This window comes from Plodia interpunctella, chromosome 15 (genome assembly GCF_027563975.2).
Source record: "Plodia interpunctella isolate USDA-ARS_2022_Savannah chromosome 15, ilPloInte3.2, whole genome shotgun sequence".
NCBI lineage: Eukaryota > Metazoa > Arthropoda > Insecta > Lepidoptera > Pyralidae > Plodia > Plodia interpunctella.
In genome coordinates, this window is record NC_071308.1 from 880,567 (window position 1) to 898,721 (window position 18,155).

The window sequence follows — 18,155 nt, forward strand, 5'->3', positions numbered from 1 at the left end:
TATAAAGTGTACATTTGTAATGTTTTTTCATAAAATTGTTCATTGTTATCATATTTCATATAATATATTATATATAATAGCTCTATATAAATAAGTCTTTCAAACCAACTTAGACAAAAATCTAAATAAATGCCACAAAGAATAGGTAAGTTAAGTGAGCATACATGACGCCAAAATTCACGTTGTAACCACTTTAGTATGTAACAGAATTAGTATTGAAATCCTATTTGACTAATATTATAAATGCGAAGGTTTGTAAGGGTGTATGTATTTTATTACTATTTCACGCAAAATCTACTAAACCGATTGGAATAACACATAGGGTATTTTTTATCCTGAAATTCTTACGGGAGCAAAGCTCCGGGTCGCAGCTAGTCATTTATAAGATAGATTTAACATATTATTAACTATCTGTTTATCGAAGGAATTTTAAAATCCTAGTTTGTTTAATTTAAATACGTATTTAAAAAATCCGAAATCTGACGCCTGTGTCCGCGATAACACACTCGATATGATAAATCATCCCAGGAATTGTAATTACAAACACTTGACACGAAATAATCGCTTCTCGTCCACAATAGATATTGTTATCTAATAAAACAACAATCGTCCAAGTCATCAGTCTGCTTCTATTCAGAGTGGCCATTGTTTTTGTCTGATCATCTGAATAATCTTATTTATCGTCCCTAATATTTGACGACCTCGATGGCGCAGTGGTAAAGTGCTTGCCTCTGAACCGAGAGGTCCCGGGTTCGATCCCCGGTCGGGTCATGATGGAAAATGATCTTTTTCTGATTGGCCCGGGTCTTGGATGTTTATCTATATATGTATTTGTTATAAAATATAATATCGTTGAGTTAGTATCCCATAACACAAGTCTCGAACTTACTTTGGGGCTAGCTCAATCTGTGTGATTTGTCCGTATATATATATGATTCCGTATAAAAATATATATATATGATTTAGCGAGGGCTGAACATGGTGGCAAATGGCAAAAGTGGCAACTCTAATTCTTTAAAGTCACGATTGTGTCTCACTGGACTTATATTTTTTTTTTCAGTTGTATTTCTAGATTCAACCATATATAATAAGAACACTGAACACCATTTCAAAATTAAATTCTTCTTCTTTACGTGTCGATTCTTTCCAGCTATATTGGAATTATATTTTCCTGGGCAAGTATTCATTTCATATTTTCATACATCTTCCAATGCTAATTTATAGAGTTCACATGTACAGATAATTGATAATAATAATAGTATTCATCGAGGTAATAAAACAAGAAGAGAATAAAAACGACAACGATCCGAGGCGCAAATAGTTAAGTTAATGTACCTGTCATTGTTCATATACAATTGCGATTTTGACAAAGCATACTTTAGCATAAAGTATGCTTTTACTTTTTAACCAACGACGCAAAATTATTGGTGTTATAAGTTTGAAGTGTGTCTGTGACCACGTATACGTGGCACCGTAGCTCATCAACGGGTGAACCGATTTGGATGAGGTTTTTTTTATTTATTTCATAGCTAATTTTATGCGGAAAATGCAATTTTTGGTACTTTGATTTGTTTGAGCGAAATCGGTTCAGTTGTTCAAAAGTTGTAGCGAAATGAATATTGAAAGTAGTTTTTTTTTTAAATTTCATCCAACAAATAAACTTCTTGTTATAAGGGTAGGTAACACTTAATATCCACAATACCGATGCGGGTACATTTTTAAAACTTAACTTACATATATGCGGGAGATATAGTGTACAGTGAACACTATAACTCCGTAAAGAACACAGCGCTCTCTTGTTTTCTCATTCTGCTCTTCATAGACAGACTGTATTATCAATACTATCTTTAACGTCCATATTTGAAGACAAACTCTTGTTTCACATCGGCCCGTCGGAAATAAACGCAGATTGTATCGGGACGGGACCGTAGCACGCTGTGCAAGTGACAAATGGTCGCGATTATTGGCTTTGACCACTTTTCCGTATAAACAACATTCACTAGACTTCTTCATAATCGTATTCCTCATGGCTGAGGGTCGTGGTCATTACGTGGAGTGAAACACACACAACAACTTTCTTGGCATTATTAATGGAGTGGTTCGCCATTGCCTTCTCCAAATTCAAATTCAAATTCAAAAAATTCAAATTCAAATCATTTATTCAGAAATTAGACCTTCACAGGCACTTTTTCTCGTCAATTTTTATATTTATAGTTATTTCTCACAAGCTACAAACTACTGGCATTTCGGAACGACCACTACTGAGAAGAAATGCCGAAAGAAACTCATTTGAACAGTGTTGGTCCCTATCATGCCAGATTGACTTACCGTTATTGTTTCTTACAATGTTTTTTTTTCTAATAATATGTAAAAGTACATAATGTACATAGTCAAAAGGTATATCAAAACAGGTTATGATTGTGATCCGAGTGCTGATTATAATATATATATATATATATATATATATATATATATATATATATATATATATATATATATATATATATATATATATATATATATATATATATATATATATATATATATATATATATAGGCAATAGACAGTCATTTTACATTTATTATACCTTCTCTTAATCATTTAGGCGTAATAAAATTCCAGCAATCCGACACTTGCATATACCATTTTAAATTGAAAATAATTATTCCCATAGAGGTTCAGAGAAAGCGGTGCCAATTAGCAGCTGTATGGCACCGGCTTTAGTACTTTCTGTAATGTCACCACTTTCATGTCAATTGCATATATTATTTAAATATATTATAAACAAAAATGAGAATCAAACCGGTTACTTTCCATTGGAAAAATATATTTTTAATATGTCCAGTTATTACTAACTCTTGATTGTACAAAAATACAGTTCTTAAAAATTAGAAACAGTCTCTGTTTCTAATTTTTTAAAACTGTTACTTTTAAAATAAATCTGAACCTTCTATTTTTATACCGGCTCCACACTATCAGCAAACATTTTCGCTGTTCGACGCATATTGCTGGTTTTTACTTGCGGTAAATATAAGCTCTCAAACGAACTACTCAATGCTTATGCATTCGCGTCGGCATCTGAGTTCGACGATAGTGTGTAGCCAGCATTATAGAAAATGATCTCTTTTTCATCTGAGCGACTTCCTAGTTTCTTCCTCAGTAGAACGCCGGAGCCCAGATATCATCGGGATTAGATAAGAAACAAAATATGACGTGCTAAAATTGCTCGACATGCGATACGAATGTACAACTCAAAAAAGCCCATATCTGTGACGTAGACGCAGATCGTATGATTCAAATGTTATATTGCAATTTTCTAATTACTACTTTGCTTAACTGGCATGGTTATGGTTAGTGGGCCGTTGACCTGTATGACCTGTATGTTCGATCGAATTTGCATTCGATTGGAAAATCGCATGCTTTTAGGTATTATACTTAAATATTCGACAGTAGAAAGGTTAAGATTCAATAATATCAGTAAAATGTAGGTAAATTTCTTACCCTATATGGAACTATTTCAATCGCTCTTTAGGACCATTTAACAGGTCACAACAAAAAAATCACGTAAAAATAATAAATTTTTTTTCTTTATACCCAGGTATAATGGTATGGTATATAGTATGGTATGTATTGGAATAAGAATGACTAATAGAGTTCATAAGTTTTATTTATTTACTTTTGATTGCGACATTGCTCGTATACCTAACTTTATCACCAGCATAATAGTTTTCGGCCCCAAATTGGCTGAAAAAGAAAAGAATATGGAGAAATGGCTCGCCAAAAAGATTTATCATCAAACTCTCCTCATTACATGATTAACCCCATTAAACAATGAAAAGAAAATCTGCAGTTTTTAAGTTTACTACGAATTATATACCATTTATAGCACCTACCTACCGACTGAATATACTTAGTATTGTTTAAAATTCGTGAACGAAGTGAATATTTGAGGTTAGCCTTGAAGTGTGGGCCCAACTGACTGGGTCGGATGCAAAGGTCTGTGTCTCGCCCACTGCATCGTTGCAATTGCGATTTATCTACTAGATACCAACTTATATGATACTTGTTTGAGTACAGTTCTCATATGTCGATCATATATCGATGTGAAACACAATTAACTTAAAATACCACCAATCCATTTCAAACACAAGTTAATAATAATCAACCAGTGTGCAGGTTTCCTCACGATGTTTTCTTTCTCATCTCATCAACAATCGATATCACGGATTTAGATCTAAAATCCGCCACAATAGAACTCCTCTGCTCCTAAACTGGGCCAAGCGCGAACTACTTTCTCAATAGCCTTGTATTGTATCGCGATTGCCATTATTTGTATGTCTATGTTTAGAACTGTTAAACTGTAGTTGAGGGACGGGTTCTGGAACAGTTCTGTGAAATGTACAGCTATTGTTATTTAATGATATATATATAAATTGATTCTATTTATTGGTTTATAAGTTTATGGACACGGAAAAACTACAGAAAAAAGTGTACAAGGTATACAAGTACGCGAACAAACAAACATACAGACAGACAGACAAAAACGTCCCATAATATCTCCTATGTACAGACATATCCCATTTACAGTTTTATTATATATATATTGTACATATTGAAGCGGTGGTGGTGTAATGGTTAAGACGCCCGCCTGTGGATCGAAAGGTCCCTGGTTCGAATCCTACTCGTGCCACATGAGTTTGTATACCAATCTGACTCATGTATAGTAGTTTTCATCGATCACCACTTGCTTCCGGTGAAGGAAAACATCGTGAGGAAACCTGCACACTGGTTGATTATTATTAACATTATTAACTTGTGTGTGAAATGGAGAAGACAATGGCAAACCACTCCATTAATAATGCCAAGAAAGTTGTTGTGTGTGTTTCATTCCACATACCTAATGACCACGACCCTCAGCCATGAGGAATACGACTATGAAGACTAATATTGTAAGCGTTTGTGAGTTTGTATGTTGAGGCGGGTAATCTCCGAAAATACCGAACCGATTTCAAAAATTCTTTCACCATGTTTTTCTTTTATTTTTTTTATTTATATTTCCAAATGATACAAATCAGACTAATGTATAATATCCCTGCATGCAATTCACATTACAATCTGGTATTCACGTGCCAAAATAAGAACAATTTTACGTACGCTATAATAGATCCAGAATAGTATTATAGTCGCATTACGCACACAGTAAAACAAGCAATGTTACAAAGTTGCAAAATTCTTTCATTACAACCGGAGTACACGACTTTTGATCTATATCTGACTATACTATGTCTATTGGACCGTAAATCACAAACATGCATTGATTTTTTCGACCGAACACTTTTTTGATAGCGACGTGTAGACATCAAAGATAAAACCGGCCACTCACTTTACAATTCGCTGTAAAAAAAATTGCACGATTAACTACGAAAAGTTTTTCCTAATGATCAATTTAGCAGATAGTATTAATTGGTAGTATTTTTCGTGCCGCATTGAAGACATTAATTTATTTTTAACAGTTCCGAAATTAATCTTAACGCATTCACGAAATTATGTTTATCTATTATTATTTTAATATGTTACTGGCTTTTACCGGTGGTTTAGGCCGCGTGAATTTCTCACGGGAACCTTTATTTTTCCGGGATGTCTTCCTTACGTCCTTCTTCATACTACAAAGTACATGTATAATTTCAAGAACATTGTTTAAGCAGTTAAAGAAGTAATAAACAAACGAACTTACGGTTTTATAGTATTACTGAAGATTAGGATTAGGATATTAATCGTCGGATAGAACTACAGCTTATTTAGAGTTGGGATGATCTTTCCTCAGTCATCAATTTCACTACGATATGGTTGTATGTTAAAAAGCCAGTGTTTTAAAAAACTCTGTATAGCATTATATAGAAGCGAACACGCAGTTTGCAAAACTGTTGAAATACTAAATTCAAATTCAAATCATTTATTCAGAAATTAGAGCTTCACAGGCAATTTTTCTCGTCAATTTTTATTTTTACTAAACGTTTGCTACTTACTAAGTGTAATTAATTGTATTGTACTAACATCGTGTACATCCACTTTAATAATTGGACACACAACAGTCGTAAATTCATGCAACTTTTTGCTTCGTTGTTAAACAGTATTTGTGTTTAATTGACGTATTAACGGATTTTTAATTGCGGTCATTTTCTTTGGAAATTGAAGGATTATCATCTAATCGGGTTAAATTTCACAATGTTAATAGTATATTTGGGAATCGCGGTTATCAAACGGCTATCAGAAGTGATGGCAATTTATTTCCAATGGAAAATTAAATATTGTAGATAAATTCCAATTGACCTTTTACAATAGAATTTGGCAAAGTTTAAATACTCTATGTTTTTGAACTGTCTTATCCCAATGCTGGGCTAAATCCTCCCCGTTTCTACATCCAATCTATCTTACAAAAAGAAAAAATATAGGAAATATCTCAACTAAATTATAAATGAGAATAGAACCTAATGGTATGGACTAAAAGAATAAAAGTGTTTACAATATAAATTACTATAACTTAAAATAACTAAACTAAATGATAAATACTAAATTAATTTCAATAAAAAATTGATCCTAAATCGCCGTCGTCGTGCGGCAAAGTTCCCAGAAGGCTGGCAACATTTCCTCTTTGTATGGCCAAACTCAAACGTTGGCCAAAATAGCTTTTGGGTCCCCAGAGACATCGACCAGGCATGTGGAAATTTCTTTGTAAAGGGTTTTTGCATCCGCACCCCAAGGTCCCAGGGTCTCCATAGCAAAAGGCGTAAATAAATAAATATATATATATATATATATATATATATATATATATATATATATATATATATATATATATATATATATATTTCTTTATTTATTTATTATAAATTAGAATATGACGTGAAAAAGTGTCTGTGAAGGTCTTTATTCTGAATAAATGATTTGTCTCTCAACTTTGACTAAAGATAGGAATAAAAATCAGAATTTGCGTTAATAAACTGATGTTCAAAGCATGCACGATAGGTTACCATCATACCATGCTATTTGTTTTATTGATTACCATATCTAATAAATAGTTTACAGTCTACAATCATAACGATCTCAAACCGTGACTGTGCGCCTAGGAACGTGCCACGAAACAAGTCACGGCGAAATATGGAACTATGAGTAACACTTCGTCTAAACTGTGGTCGACAGGCGACAGTAGCGCCACCTCTGGGGGCTCTTTTCGTGGCGCGGCTAATAGACAACACAGGAATATAAAGAAACCCAGTCATTACCTAGCGCTCTGTAATTTACAAAACAGTCCCTACTCCATTTAATGCCAGCTCCTGTCGCCGAACTCAGACACATGCCGACGCGAATACGTGAACATTGCGTAGTTAGTATGAGTTATTTTATTTACCGCAATGAAAAACCAGCAATGTATACTGAATCTGCTAAAGTTTGGCAAACTGTTTGGCAAGAAAATTCATAGTTGTCATCCCGGGGGACGGTACTAGAGGGGACTACTGGGAATAATAGTTGGCGACAGTGTGGAGCTGGCATTAAATTTGTCTCTACTGTCTGTAGCTCTATCAGAGGGCTCTTGAATAATAATATGGTAGACACTTACATATTTTTCCCTCTCAATCAGAAAGTCTAAGTAGCAAAACGTCCAATAAAGCGATACGTCTAATGAGCAATTTGCCTAGCTAGCTAATCGCCCATGTAGAAAAACGTCTAACTATGAAAAGGTCTACAAAACAAAGCTTCTATTTAGGAAATCGACAGTTTTTCATTATGTACACTTATGAACATAATTGCTAGTAAAAACTATATTTTTTATTTCTAATAAAAACATCATTTTTTATTTGAAATAAAATAAGATCAGGGTTGTTCCATTGATTTAGAAGGGCCCCGTGCGTGGTCCCGTTTTTACCCATCACAAAAAGTGCACAACGCCGCTAAAGATGTTTTCACTTCAATAAAAATATTGTAATTGTAATACAAGCCTGTATGAAATACGAGAAAAAAAAATCCTTTCAGTTATTGATGTCAACTTTCTTGTATATCGTAAAAGAAAATGGAAGAAAATATCAATTTCTTGTATATTTCTTATTCATAGGGTCCTCAAACGGCTCTCTGTCCTTTGTTACAATTTCATACTCGGCCGTCCGAGCGCTCTCTGCGCAACGAAATTGTAATTTATTTTTTTATTTGTTACATGTTTTGTTTGTTTGTTTATAATATCTTCACTGTACAAAGAACACGTGTTAAAAGCACACACATAACAAGGAGATTAATTTACAGTCGCGGACTTATTCCATAAAGGGATCTATTCTAGTCAACCAGCATTATGTGACATGAATTACACACACTTTGAAACAAAAACTGAGGACAAAATCAAAAGTGGAAAAAACATTTTTCCACACGTGTCATTTTTGTAGTGGGTTAAAACAAAAAGACTACACAATCTATTCGATCTGAATATCTGACCTACTTTTGTTTTAATTATCCCGCAATTTTACTTCAAAATAAAAATGTTCGTCTGTAATTCAAGAACCTTTGCAGTGAGATGTCACTTCCTCTTCACTGTTAATGTTTCTGCTCTTTGACTTAAAAGAAAGGGAATTTTAATTTGTATTCTGCACATTTTATTCTGTGTTCTATTTTGTTACCTGTTACACGAGGCATGAAGCGGTGAAGCATTATTAATGGAGTGGGTTGCCGTTTCCTTTCTCGATTTCACACACAAGTTAACAAGTGTGCAGGTTTCCTCACGATGTTTTCGTGTGGAAACCTGAAGTGGTAGTCGATGAAAACTACTATAATATATGAGTCAGATTGGTATACAAACATATGTGGCACGAGTAGGGATCGAACCTGAGACCTTTCGATCCACAGGCGTCTTAACCATTACACAACCACGAAGTAAATCTCATAACATAAGTCTTAACTTACTTTGGGGCAAAAACAATCTGTATGATATGTCCATATATAGGTATATATTTATTTATATCCGTAAATCTAGTTGGTACATTAGCAATGTACACAGTAGCCAATAGCAATCATCAAAACTGGCCAATCAGAATTGAGAAACACGAGGGATATTGACATTTTGTGAGCGTGTGTCGCAGTTCAATCCAAGCGAGCTAACTGAATTACCTGGTGACATTTCTAATAGTGCCACGTCGTATTCCAGATTATCTAGGACAACTGTAGAATCTACAATGTTTTAAAACACATGGTACAGAATGACAAGGATATTTGATTAAGTAGTAAAACAGCAACAACTGTAAAACAAGCAACGAAAGGAATCAATTACTGTACGATATTTTAAACTGGACTGGAATTGACGTCTTTCAACCGTGTCCAAAACTCATGTAGCTTTTCTAATAATGAGATTATTAAATCTTTGATCATAATTCTTCTTTTTCTTCTTGGCGTGTCTCGGAGAATCATATTATTGATGACCAGTGGGACTACGCCATCGACAGAATTTTCTGTGGCGATATACAGAGGCTTATTTTCAGGTACAGATTAAAGTTATTACGTTATTTCCAGTAGTGTAAGTTTGCATTTCACATCTCACTATAAAATTGATTCGAAGTGAGACGCAGCGAACCAATCACATCGCCGTGTGGTTGTCGTTGCGTCATATTTTTTTTAGTTGTTCTAGTTTACAAAATTAAAATTGATCAAGGTCAAAATAGTTTTATTTTCAGCCATAAATGCAAACACGTATGAATGAGAGAGAGGCGGCGGTGAAGGTGGCTGACCGCAAATCTAATTTGAAGCAGATGTCACACCTCAAATTGCTCCAGTTTAGGTCATAGTCACAATTTTGGCTTGAAATGTTTGCAGGATGTATGACGCGATGTGTCCTACATTCCCCGTATAGTGTCGTGATTTCGGTAAAATATTTTCTTACTTTAAATTACGTTTTGTATAGTAGTAATTAGTTTTTGCTCCGCTCGCGAACGTTCACATGGAAATTGTTTAAATTAAATCCATAGTTCACAAGTTCGTAGATATAAAGGGAGACAGATTATAAAGATCCCTCATCTTTCTCTAATAGATTCTTAAATATATACGTTTTTTATATATGGAGATAGAATATATATATATATATATAACAAAACAACGCGTGATGTTGAAAAAGAACATTACAATAGGAAAAAAAAATACTTACGGAAATTAACGTGTAACAGAAAATTCATGAACAAAACTCCCGAACACAAAAGGTAAAATTAAAAATAAAATATTGTTGTAAAAAAAAAAAAGATTGAAACATAAAATACACAAGAAAAGTTCATTAATATTCCCTATTATGTAAATACCATGTGTGGCACTGGCAGTGGCCTAAAAAGGGTGGCTTTTCAACCCCAAAAAAGGGCCGTGGTCAGCTGTGCCGACCATTATTTTAGCCATATCGGTAATCGGTGACTCATAAAAATCTGGGCGGACTAAATTCTCTTTATTTGCGGGAATTTTTCGCACGATATTTTTGCCCATATATTAGTAGAAGGGCTTTCATAAATCACATGTTTTTACTGAAGTAAATTTCATATGGTGCTTGCTAATCTTGTTCCTAAAACCATTTAGTTGTAAAATAAGATGTCGGTAGGTATATTTTTTGTGTATTTTCTTAGTAAATGTTATTTATATTAGTGATGATTTTTCACCGCCTTATTAATTCGCAAAATCCCAAATTAATTGGTTACTTTAATATGTTAAACTATGTAGGTAATAAATTTGTCAATAAAATGTTTTTTATTTTACTTTACTTTAATTACCTTTCTGTCTACATTTCAAGTTCGTTTGCGGCTTCGTCTCCGGTTTCCACGTTGATAATATCGGTAATCGGTCCATTTTCTCATATTATTTTATGCTAAAAACACTGAACAAACACGTCGAATGACATGGAAATCATTGTGCTATAATACTTGAAGAAAGAGATAGGAAATCCCGAACATTATCGTCCTAACTGTAGTGAGTCACAAAGGCAAGAATCTCTAATGTTGACTATAAATCATCGCGAAATAGTTTGCGCTGGCGGATTCGGTATACACTGCTGGTTATTCATTGCGGTAAATAAAAGATCTTGTATATACTACGCAATGTTCATGCATTCTCGTCCATCTGTCTGAGTTCGGCGATAGTTGGAGCCGGCATAATGTATTTGGTGCACGCGACGCAAAATGTCTCAATTTGGGCGAATTGTCTTGTTCAGAAAGACGCATACATCCATATTGGTCGCGCATATATTGATATTTAAATGGCCCATTGTACTACCTGGTGCCCTAGTTGCGTTGCGGAATACTACACGACGCGATACGACGCTATGTGACTATATAAAAATTATTAAGACAACTCTGGTTGTAAATTATGTTAAGTCAGTGTTGCATATCAATAGCAATGTTTATAACAGTCGTGTGCTCATAGTTAAGGGTAGCTACCACAAGATAAAGAGGTGTGCCCACTCCACTGACAAGAATATAGCTATTAAATAAGAAGAAGTGAGAATCAAAATGGCCAGTTTACTCGACCATTGTACTTATGTAAATGGTTATTGTATTATATCCACAATTGTCGGGGTCAATGGGATAATGCCAGTCTGAACAAGATTGTCACTTTGAGCATCTGTTCGTCATATAATTGTTCTGTTTTGTTTGCATAACTGAGTATTGTTTTAACCCCCGACGCAAAAAGAGGGGTGTTAAGTGTAAGGGGTGTAAGTTTAACGTGTGTATCTGTCTGTGGCATCGTAGCTCCCAAACGGATGAATCCGTTTTTCGTTTAGTTTTTTTTTTGTTTCATAGATAATTTTATCCCGAGTGTTCTTAGCCATGTTTCATTGTTAACAAAAAGAAAATGAGATTTTTTATGAGAATAAAGTTGAGTAAACGTAATCATCAGCCATTTAATTGTCCCCATGTGCTGGGGCACTGGCCTAATCTATGGATAAAACTAAATAGAGCATAGAGAAAATTTTAAAATGCCAAAGAAAACCAATTTATCTCTTAAACAAATGCAATCATAATGGAAATTAATAAAAATACATTTTACTTTTACTTCATTTTGTCTATACTATTATTATAAAGAGATAAGCATTTGTGAGTTTGTATGTTTGAAGCGAAGAGTTCGAAGCGGATAATCCCCGAAACTACCGAACCGATTTCAAAAATTCTTTCGCCATTAGAAAGGTTAGTACATTATCCAAGATTGCTATAGGCTATATTTTATTTCAAAATTCACACGCGAGCGAAGCCCCGGGCAACATCCACTATCCACCACAAAAGAATTGATGAGACATTTTGTCGTACATGAGTGTGATAATAAATGAAGTGATATGAAATGTCGAGATCATCTCAAAGACAAATTATTATAAAGACAAAGTTTTGATAACAACGTCCACTATTAAGAACTCCATACAACTTTCAGATGTATGCAGTCTTGTTCAGAATAAAATTCAAAGTTGCTGAAGTCAGAACATCGATGGTTCAATTCCAGATCTTGAGCGAAAGAGGAAAACTTTCTATTCCATCTGAAAGTATCCTGGAATATTAACTAAAAAAATATAACTCCCGGGCTTAAAAGGTAACCCAAAATTATACGGTTTTTTTTAAAACACGCATAATTTCCATAGGTTTGGATACACAGAAGGTTTGGATGACCAATAGAATGCCAATAAATAACAGCAAAATTGTGATCAGACATAAACAAGTAGACAATCCGATTTGGAAGACGCCGACCGATTCACAGAAGGGGATGCAGGTATACAAGAGAAAGAGAAGCAAATCAAATAAGTTTATTACCTATAAGAAAAGAAGTAAAAAATTTATAACCTTTTTTGTTTGGAAGTGTTTGTATTATTGCCATTACTGAACCTGAAAAGCTTCCCTGTAACTAGTGTTTTTGGTCGAATGGAATAGACCACAGATATAAGAATATTCTTATATCTATGGCATAGATCAACTCACGCAGTGTTAAAGTGCTTGCCTCTGAACCGAGAGGTCCCGGGTTCGATCCCCGGTCGGGTCATGATGGAAAATGATATTTTTCTTATTGGGCCGGGTCTTAGATGTTATATATGTATTTGTTATAAAATGAGTTAGTATCCCATAACACAAGTCTCGAACTTACTTTGGGGCTAGCTCAATCTGTGTGATTTGTCCTAATATATTTATTTATTTATTTAACTCTGTTCTGTAGTTGTTGCCACTAACGCCAATCGATAAAGTTTCGTTCCCTCTCCGACGTTGTGGTCACACTGACCTTATTACGAGTACGTTGTGCTGGACTAGGAATACCACAATCTTTTACAAACTTTTGCGTTTGAGATACATACTCATGTACATACGCAACGGGACTTAAGACAATTCTGTCCAAACCGAACTTAGTTTAATGACAAACGAGTGCCATATTTGGTTCGTATACATAATATTACAAACCTAAATATTCACAACTCCGCCGACGACGATAGACTATGTTTGATCTAGAGTCACTAAATATATCTGTTCCAATATTAATCTAGTGGTTTAGCCGTGAAAGCGTTAGAGACAGACAGACTTTCGCTTCATATTAGTTCAGTATAGATGTTTGTGAATGCTCATAATATGTATAACAAATAATATTACGACTATAATTAATATCTATCTGATATATTAATGTCATCATAGATATATTAATGTTTTGGATATTTTAATATTCCTTACGACATCCCGCGTAAGATATGTTCTGTCGTTCTGTCATTCTGTCATCGGATAAGATATTCTTTTAAATCTAATTGTGTTGACTTATTTCTTGTGAAATTGGTTACATCACTTTAACCATTCCAGCAACAATACAATTGACGTCTGTGCCCCTATAGCCTGGGTAAATTAAATGCTTCCTGCGCAAATTTGTAGTTTGCCTCATTTATAATTGTCCAGTATTGGACGCTCGCACTTGACCGGAAGTCCAGAAGTTACGTTAGTGGTTAACCGGCAAACTAATATTGTAACTTGACAAGGCACCGACTGTGCTTTCCTCGACAATTTAGAGTCGTTTTTACCATTTCTGTATTGAAATATTCTACAATCTATCAGTAGTTAAAAATCTTATCTTATCGTTAATATACATACAAAAAATAATACGTAAGTTGAGATTTTTTCACGTTTTGTACGTTATTAGTTGTAACTAGCCTGCTACTGTATGCCTCATGTTCTCTCAACTGTAAGAGATCCCTACTTGAGAAAAATCGGCCGTGGTAATATATAGTTATATTTTTCTTGTATTAATCTTAATCTAAATAGTTATCGTATAATTCAGTTATCGCAAACAAATAAAATATATTTTTTTATTATCATCTTAGAAACCTGTTCATGCATAAAACTAGTTAGTAACTAGTTACTAATTGAACTAGAAAGTTTCAGCATAACAGGCCGAAAACTAAAATGTGACCTTAACTAGATTTTTAGGCCGAAACTGGTCAAAACCGAAACAGTTATAAAAAGTTAGTTATATGCTTCAGACATCGAAATTCTTCTTCTTCTCTTCGAGTGTGATAATTGAAATAATAATAAGCTACAGACTATGTTCGATGATGCAGCGGTGGTGGTGTAATGGTTAAGACGCCCGACTGTGGATCGAAAGGTCCGAGCTTCGAATTCTACTAGTGCCACATGAGTTTGTATACCAACCAATCTGACTCATGTATAGTAGTTATCATCGACCATCACTTGCTTCCGGTGAAGGAAAACATCGTGTGGAAACCTGCACACTGGTTGATTATTATTAACTTGTGTGTGAAATTGAGAAGGTAATGGCAAACCACTCCATTAATAATGCCACACTCTATTGATAGTGCCAAGAAAGTTGTGTGTATTTCATTCCACGTAATGACCTAGACCCTCAACCATGAGGAATATGACTATGAAGAAAAAGAAAGACTATGTTCACTAAAACTTCATTCTATTCATATCGAATCAAAGCGCGAAAGCGTAACAAACATATTTTCGCATTTATAAATATAAATAAAAACAGTTGTAAATATTTTAAATTAATTACTTTTGAATGCACATCACGCAGTCGCATTTATCAAATATTTAATGATAATGAGTAATGTTTGATAAATATTAATGCATAAACAATAATATAGACATGTTGTATTAAGACCTATATTTGTTAATTGACGTCCTTGGAGAAAAGGCTGCGGTGAAGTTTGATGCGCCGCTTCGTCTTCACCTGCGCTTTGGAAGCCGGCAGTAGACTTAGTTTAAGTAATTTTTTGACGTCAATAAGTGATGTATATCATTCTAAATTGAATAAAGAATTTTGAATTTGAATCTGAATTACTTACTTGAGTAAAGCTACTTAGAGTTGCACCGTCAAATTGTCGTTGATTTATATACCTGCGCGCCGCTGACGTTTAGATAAAATGACGTTTAGATAATTTGCGTTTTTCTGCGCATCTTAAAGTTAACGTCTATATATAATTTGACGGTGCAACCCACCTTTATTCTTAACATCAGATCAAAATATGACGTTTACATTGGAAATCGAAACCATTTGTTGTTATTCAATTTCCCAATAATAATATCGCCTCGCTTGCACACAGATAAAAGGACGGCCGGTTTACTAACCTTTTAAATTTAGGTAAGGAATGATATCAGCAAAGGAACAAAAATCTACCGATTTACTAACATTTGACAGCTGTCATGGTTCCATCACTCATCATTATAAGAGACAACGTGTAACGGAGTATCTCTCAAATAAAATTAATATTATCAACGACATTTCGTTTTTCTGTATCCTACCGAAAAATACTAATATAGCACTTCTATAAAATCTATTATATATTATCATTTCCGTGATCACTCCACAAATTAGTGACGTCACAAATTCACGCGAACCGTGTCAACGAGACAACAAACATCATTATTTAAAGGTCATTCGACGAGACGTGCGTGAGACATGACCATCTTATCTTGACCTTTGGCATTCTGTTCACGCTACCTTTTTAATACCCTTTTATCATTGAATTTCGAACTGTATAAACAATAGAAGTGGCATATGTTCGTTATATGTTCGTTATTTTATCCCTGCCCGAGGTAAACTACACAGAGAGATCTTTCCTTCAGAGTAAGTAATTCCATACTCAGTGTTTATCTTGCCCTCCAATTTTTGATCTTCGTTTACTTCTGAATCGATATTGCCATTATTTATATCATACTTAATACACTCAATCCGTTGGTCTTCCTCTATTAATATATATTTTTTTATATAAATAAATATATAGCGACAAATGACACAGATTGAGTCAGCCCCAAAGTAAGATCGAAACTTGTACCCTTAATATTATCTATTAATAAAACCCTTCTAATTTTAAGGACGTGACAAACGTTTTTCCTTTCTTGAAATACTCGTATGTCCATATGAGAACTCAACGTCCGACATTTAAAAATAAAACTTGCAGCCAATTTTTTACGTCAAATGTTATTATAATTATAAATTTTCATAGCTAACATCTGCTGCCGTTTGGTAAAGACCACTGCTCGGGAAAAATAACCAATTGAATTTTAATTTTCAATAACGTATTGCTATGATGTATTTATGTACAATATGGCATTTCTATGTGCCTTATTAATACAAATTCTGTGGCTTTTGCCAGGGGGAACTGGTGTGTCAGCTTAAATTGGTCGTATGGTCGTGTTTATGAGTCATACTCCCAACATGACTCAGTTTTGGTCTGCAAACAATGGCGGGGTTTCCTTTATTAATTTGCACTGTTAAAGGGAATGCAATTTGGGAATACTGATATGAAACACGAATTTAACGATGCACAGATTAAATTTTAATCAACGTCGAAATTCGACGAATGGTTTCATTTTGCTGTAATTTTATTTTTTATACGATCTACCTGTATCCCGCGACTTCACTCGCGTGTATTTTTAAATGAAATCATTTATTCAGAAATTAGGTCTTCACATGCACGTCATTTCACGTCATATTCAAAATTAAATGATATTTACCAAAGCTACAAACTACTACAGTCCCGATGCATGAGGAAAACGTTATTAAATTGTAAATAGAGATAGATACCTATCTCTGCTAGTTGCTTACTTAGCAGCCGAAACAATTTTTTTTACATAAATAGGTCATGGGGTAAAAATATTTTTTTATAACTATATTTTATTACAAGCTGCAAAGGTCATAGTTTCGATCGGACACTTTTTTTAATAGTACTTATTTATTTAAATTAAATATTTTAGCTATTAGTCTTGAACGATTCAAAATTAAAAGGCATTATACATAAAAACGTGCCACACTTTTTCATTGTCAATACAGCCTTGGATACGAGATGTGTAACAATATAGATAGATAGGTCTGTGTGTCTGTTCTTGCGAAGCCAATTTAAATAAATTGACGTTTTTTCACTTCGCTGCATCCACGTCCGTTACATTGGTGCACCTGGATTTTAATGAGACAATTATAAATACAATTGGAATAAAAAGTGTCGTGTGGGATTCTGAATTTCTATAACTCAATACTCAAACAGGCTTAACATATGCTTTTTGAACGATTTCAAAAATATTAATGAGATGAAAAAGTTCAGGAATCGAATTCACACACCTGCCTAACCGGGACAGTGCTCTTAACCACTGAGCTTAACCGCTATCTAGACTATAAATTAATTAAGACTATAAATTAATTAAGGTATTGTCACTAAATTTAAATTTGTAAGTGACATTTTATCTTAATTTAATCTGATGTCATTTTATAGTTTCTTAAATATGCCGTTATTAACATTTGCATACCGTCGACAACGGCTAAATAGGCTTGATCTAAACCATTATGTGGATATTGTATTAACCTACCCTATTTAAGCAAATAAAAATGATTTGATTTGATTTAGAGACTTTACTCAGGGTATATTCAAATTTCCCTTAATAATTTATTAGGTAATGCAGGCTTACTGGTATTCTAATACTTAACCTTCCAAAGGCGCATAAGGTACATAGAGACTAACATCTATCTTTTGTTCTACGACTTTTCTAAGCGTAATGAATACGAAAATTTTCCTTTTTTAGGGTTCCGTAGCAAAAACGGAACCCTTATATATTCGCTATGTCTGTCTGTCTGTCTGTCCGTCCGTCACAGTCACTTTTCTACTATACTGTTGAAA

The 18,155-nt window shown here is 34.0% G+C and overlaps 1 protein-coding gene and 1 long non-coding RNA gene across 4 annotated transcripts in view; one reads left to right on the forward strand and one right to left on the reverse strand.

The window, feature by feature from the left end:
* Positions 1-18,155, reverse strand: part of LOC128675795 (microtubule-associated protein futsch) — a 163,337-nt gene that overhangs the window by 122,000 nt on the left and 23,182 nt on the right. The window lies entirely within an intron of this gene.
* Positions 9,065-10,113, forward strand: LOC135309859 (uncharacterized). Its single transcript, XR_010370091.1, has 2 exons — positions 9,065-9,519; positions 9,712-10,113. It is a non-coding gene; the product is annotated as an uncharacterized LOC135309859 (long non-coding RNA).